Consider the following 6,474-nt stretch of genomic DNA (forward strand, 5'->3'; position numbering starts at 1 on the left):
CTATGTATGCAAATTAACCGCCATCTTTGTTGGTGGTTAACCGCCATCTTTGTTGGCAGTTAATTTGCATATTGTCCTGATTAGCCAATGGGAAAGCATAGCAAAGGTACAGTCAATTACCATGTTTGTCTATTATTAGATAAGATAGAGGCCTGGTGCATGGGTGGGGGCCGTCTGGTTTGCCCTGAAGGGTGTCCTGGATCAGGGTGGGGGTCCCGCTGGGGTGCCTGGCCAGCCTGGGTGAGGGGCTGATGGCAGTTTTCAGACTGACCAAGCCCCTTGAAGACCGAAACTCCCAGCCTTTCCTTTTTTTTTTTCTTCACTCCAGCTCCGTGGCCATGGTGACTGGAAGCAGGTATCTGGGGTTTATTTACCTTCTATAATTGAAACTTTGTTGCCTTGAGAGGAGGCAGCAGCCGTCCGGGAAGCTTGGCTTCTTCCATCATTGGGGCAACCAAGCCTGCTGCTTGCTCCAGCTCTGTGGCTGCCGGCTGCCATTTTGGTTGGGTTAATTTGCATATAGTCGCTCTGATTGGCTGGTGGGCATGGCTTAAGACGTAGCAAAGGTATGATCAATTTGCATGTTTGTCTATTATTAGGTAAGATAGTGAGTATAGCCAGTAGAATATTTGAATGTCAAATTCTTATTTAGAAGTATAAGACTTCACCCTGCTGGCGTGGCTCAGTGGTTAAGCATTGGCCTATCAACCAGGAGGTCACAGTTCAATTCCCTGTCAAGGCACATGCCCTACTGCAGGCTTGATCCCCAGTGAGGGGTGTGCAGGAGGCAGACGATCAATGATTCTCTCTCATCATTGATGCTTCTATCTTTCTCTTCCTCTCCATTCCTCTCTAAAAATCAATAGAAATGTATTTAAAAATAAAAAATAAAAGCATGAGACTTCCAGTTTGAATGTATTACCATAAATCAATGTGAAATCTTCATTACAGTATTCTGAGAACTAGAATGTTGACAACCACCTATTTGGGGTGATCTAATCTTCATCTGATCTATGGACATAGTGATGATCAGAATCAGAATAAACTAAATAAACACAATTAAATAGTCAATAAAAACAATCTTTGGCCTTCATTTTTATGAAATTGCTCTCATCAATTATTTTTGTTTCATATACTAAAAGGTATGTTTCAGAAAGTTAATTATGGGAAAGGTCTTAAAGGTCTAAAGTACAGATACATTCCATTTTAGGTCCTAATACAACAAATAAAAACTAATATTTATTGAAGACTTATTTCATAAGTTATTCATATTTTAGCCATTGTATTTAATTATACCCTTAAACTAGGTGTAAAATTGTATCTCCCTTTTCAGTTAGGTTAAGTGACTTGACGAAGATTACACAGTAACTGTTTAAATGAAGATCCTCAATGTCTTAAAATACAGACAGGTTCTAAGTAACTATAAAACAAGTGAGTAAGTGAATTAACTCAATGAAATGTTTAACTTTCTGCTTGTCATTCTTGTCATTAACTAGAGTTTATAATTTTTAAAATAGACTTTATTTATTAAAGTAGCTTTGGATTCACAACAAAATTGTCCATATATCCCCTTGTTCACATATGTGTACAACCTTCTCAACTATCAACATCCTGCACCAGAGTGGTACTTTTGTTACAATTGATGAACTTACATTGACACATCATTATTACCCAAAGTGCTTAGTTTACATTAGGATTCACTAGTGGTGTTGTACATGCTATGTGTTTGGACAGATGTATAATGACATGCATTCACTATTGTGGTATCATACAGAATAGTTTCACTGTCCTAAAAATCCTTTGTACTCTGCCTATTCATTCCTCCCTTTGACTAAACCCTCTTAACCACTGATCTTTTTACTGTCTCTATAGCTATGTCTTTTCCAGAATGTCATATACTTGCAATTATGCAGTAGGTATCCTGTTTGTATTGGCTTCTTTCACTTAGTAACATACATTAAAGGTTCTTCTATTCCTTCTCATGATTTTATAGTTCATTTGTTTTTATTGCTGAATAATGTTGCATTGTCTGGATGTAACACAGTATATTTATCCACTCACAGATGTTCTAATTTTAAACATATAAATTAAGCAGAGGAGTGAGGGTCTAAGTAACTCTTGAGTAAGTAGAGACCATTGGCTCAAGTATACATCATTCATGCAACTTTTCAGGGTCAGTCCTGCATGGTTATGCTCCAGATCTTTAAAAACTCTGCCCATTATTTGAGCTCATGAATATAAATATATACTTGCTTGAACCAGGATTCATCAAACAATGAATTCATTTCTGACAGCAGTTTCAAAGGAAATTTTGTGAAAGAATATAGTTGTACTTCAAGGCAGCAACCCTAAGATATCATACTATGGCTGTATAAATCTTAGTTTTTCCTCAGTTATCTAGTAATCAACCACATAAAAATAAAAATCTTGAAGTATATACAAATACATAACACTCCTGCATTAATTAATCATATTATCAAGATTGCTCTTGGTTTATTGAGCACCAAAGGAAACATATCTGGCAGTTATCAAATCACTTTAATGACTAAAGGTGACAGATTAGAAAATTCAAGCCTTAAAATTTATTTTAACAATTGATGTCTTTTTACATTTCTTATTTATTATTTATTTGTTTGTTTATTTTTATTGTTGAAAGTATTACAGATGGTCCCCCTTCTTCCCCAATCACCCCCTCCACCCCGCACCCACCACCACTGAGGCCTTCACCACATTATTTTCTGTGTCCAGGGGTTACACATATATGTATGTAAGTTCTTTGGTTAATCTCTCCCACCCATCTCCTTAACCCACTTCCCTCTGATATTAATCAGTCTGTTCCATGTTTCTATGTCTCTGAATCTGTCATTTGTATATCTTCTTTCAAAAAATGTCTATTCATTTCTGAATTAGGTTATTTTTTATTATTTAGCATTAGAAGTCATTTTATATATTATGGATATTAATCCATTACTATATGTATAATTTGAAAATATTTTTTCTCACTTCATGATTTGTCTTTTCATTCTGTTGATAGTGCCCTTTGACACAGAAAAGGTTTTAATTTTTATGAAATCCAAAGTACCTATTTTTTTTTTGTCTCTGCTTTTGGTATCATATCAAATAAATCATTGCCAAATTCAGTGCTTAGCTTTCCTCCTATGTTTTCTTCTAAGAGTTTTATCCTTTTTATTTTTGAATCCAATTTTTCTTAATTCTTATACATGATGTAAAGTAAAGGTCCATTCTTTTGCATGTGGATATTCTATTTTCCTAACATTATTTGTTTAAAAAAATGTCTTTTCTCCATTGAATGGTCTTAGTACTATTATCAAAAGTATTTGACTATAAATTTGAGGGTTTATACCTATGTTCTTTATTATATTTCACTAGAGGCCTGGTACAAGAAATTCGTATACGCAGGGGGGTCCCTCATCCTGGCCTGCACCCTTTCGCAGTCTGGGAGCTCTCAGGGAATATCTGACTGCCAGCTTAGGCCTGTTTCCCAGGGTACATCCTTAGCACTGCCATGGAGGTGGGAGAGGCTACCACCACCACCACTGCGCTTGCCAGCCTTGAGCCTGGCTTCTGGCTAAGTGGCGCTCCCCCTGTGGGAACACACTGACCACCAGGGGGCAGCTCCTGCATTGAATGTCTGCCCCCTGGTGGTCAGTGTGAGTCAAAGCGACTGGTCGTTCTGCTGTTCAATCAATTTGCATAGCCTTTTTTATATAGGATGTCATCTACAAATGTAGATGGTTTTATTTTTGTCCTTCCATTTAGATGCCTCTTCTTTCTTTTTCTTTGCCTTTTTACTCTGGCCTTTTTTTTTTTTCATCTAATTAATAGTGGTAAAAAAAACTCACTCTTATTCTCTCAGAATTTTAAGTTAAAGATTCTTAAATATTTTAAGAAAAATATATGTACCATAGATGGGCTTTCATATATGAAACAAACGTAAACCTTAAATTCAAAAATTTTGTAGTTTTTATGAAAATTTATTTCAGTACCAAGCATTTATAATTCGACAGGCAACTTAAGAAACAGGAACAAGGTGGGGTTCAGTGCGTTCCCAGCAGCATGGGTGGGCAAGGGGCAGGTGGGAGGCTGTGCACAGAGGAGGCACTGATACCAGAAGGCCAGCTACAGGGAAGAGCAGCAGGCACAGCCTGTCCCAACATTTCTGGGTCTCCCCAGATGTGAATCTGTTGGAGCAGCCAGTGAAGGCGAGCAGCCTCTGCAGCAGCAGCAGCAGTAGGGGAGGCTCATCTGTTTGGGCCATGAGGAAGCTGTGTCGCAGGTCCTCCTAAGGAAAGGAGAATGGACTATGTGGTGGAGGAGAGGTTGTGACCTTTCATTCCCTGGCAATAGATTGGTCTCTGGAGATCACTGTAACATTATAGGGGATGAAACATCTGCTCCAGTGTTGCTGGAAGATATCAACACCGATGGAATAGTAATTAACAAGCTGGAGGGAGTTAAGAAGCAGACTTACTTGTCCTTAACAGGTGGGAATGTCGTCTATTTGGTTGGTGTACAAGAAGAATGATCCAGAACACAACATGGCATACCTCTATGAATCTTTAAATGAAAAACGAGGCATGGCACATGTCTCCTTTGACGCTAATAAAGAAAACATGTTCCACATAACCAAAGATACCTCAGGTGCAGGGCGAGGTGACTATCCCTAGGTTCTGCCATTGTCACCCACCACTCATGCATGCTTTGAGGAACCCCAGCCATCAGCATCAATGTTGGAACTCTCCCCTTAGGCCTCTACCTCTTCCATAGAGCCCACTACAGGGCAAGCACTGCCATCCAGCTCTGCCTGCAGGGGTGAGGCACTTTTCTGGAAAGGGTGTGGTCCACTGTGACAAGTGATGAAACCTCCAAGGATCCCTTCATCTGTCCCAGACAGAGAGGGAGCATTCTTTCGTCCATCAGAACTGCACGATAGGGAGGGTCCGAGGCCCGTTAAGAAGAAAAGGAGAGGAGACAAGGAGCCTGACCTGACCTGAACATGCATTTGTTGGTCACAGACCAGTTTAGGGACACCCACAGTATCCTAGAGGGTGAAGCCAGACAAGAAGGAAGAAGGCGCTCACATGCATCATCTGCCAGGACCTGGGGCGCAACTGTGTGAGCCTGCAGCCCTGAATGCACACCTTCTGCTCAGCCTGCTACTCGAGCTGGATGGAGCACTCCACGTGCAGCAGTCGGTGGAGCGGATCTGTAAAAACCACATCCTCAACAACCTGGTGGAGGCGTACCTTCTCCAGCACCCAGACAATAGCCGCAGTGAGGAAGATGTGCGGAGCATGGCCACCAGGAGCAAGATCACGCAGGACATGCTGCAGCTCAAAGTCAGGAGGTCTTTCTCAGACAAGGAGGGCACTTTCGGAGGAGCTGTCAGATGTAGACAGCCAATCTTGGGATGTCAGCCAGCCTTGGCCCTGTGCTGACAGTGCCTCAGTACTGAAGACAGGGGGCGGGGGTGTAGCGGGGACCCTTCCCCGTGAGCAGGGAGCTCCGCAGGCCTCTGGGGACACATCATCAAAGCCTGCCAGTCTCACAACAGCCCAGGATTATGTGTGTGCCCTGCAAGGAAGCCATGCCATATGCACCTGCTGCTCCCAGCCCAGCCCGACTGGAAGATGCAATGGAAGCATGAACAGGACCCCCCAACCCACCAGCAGTGTACCCTCTGCCTGCAGCCCTTCTGCCACTGTACTGGGGCTGTGACTGAACTGGCTGCCTGGGTCGCCTGGCCCTCTTCTGTGCTCAACGTGGGCTTCAGGTGGCTTCACGGGATGCTGAGCAACAACTAGGAGTCCGACATCCTGAAGAATTACCTGATGGCCAGTGTTTTAACCTGTTGACTGAAAGCCTGGTGGCCCTTCAGAGGCTTGGGAGTATGAGGGTCAATGACAGTGTGTTTCAGGAAATATCAAATATGAACATTTTAAGGGCATTTTACAGATTCCCTCAGGGCAAGCTGGGGTTCTCTGCATCGGGCACTCTGCTATGGTTTTTCTTCTGTGGAAGAGACCCTCCCAGTGAAGCCCCAGCAGCGGCCTGGGGGGCCTGGCACATGACCTTCCTCTGAACTCTGGGCCACCAGAAGCGCATCAGTCAGCACAGCCATAAGTTTTCAACTCCTGAGATCATGCCAAGCAGGTTTGCTTTCCCACACTATGATTAAAACGGATGCCTCTCTTCAAGAGAAGTTTCATGGGCCCTGATGGCGTGGCTCAGTGGTTGAGCGTGGACCTATGAACCAGGAGGTCACAATTCAATTCCCGGTCAGGGCACTTGCTCAGAGGCTGAGGGTTTGATCCCCAGTGTGAGGCATGCAGGAGGCAACCGATCAATAATTCTCTCTCATCATTGATGTTTCTATCTCTCTCTTCTTCTCCCTTCCTCTCTGAAATCAATAAAACATCATAAAAAATTTAAAAAAAAGAAAGTTTCATGGGA

General features: G+C 42.4%; 1 pseudogene; it reads left to right on the forward strand.

Annotated features, from left to right (window-relative positions):
- LOC102424013 overlaps positions 1-6,103 on the forward strand; it is a 46,268-nt pseudogene extending 40,165 nt beyond the window's left edge.
- Positions 6,104-6,474: the final 371 nt, after the last annotated feature.

Source organism: Myotis lucifugus, unplaced genomic scaffold (assembly GCF_000147115.1).
Source record: "Myotis lucifugus unplaced genomic scaffold, Myoluc2.0 scaffold_192, whole genome shotgun sequence".
Classification (NCBI taxonomy): domain Eukaryota; kingdom Metazoa; phylum Chordata; class Mammalia; order Chiroptera; family Vespertilionidae; genus Myotis; species Myotis lucifugus.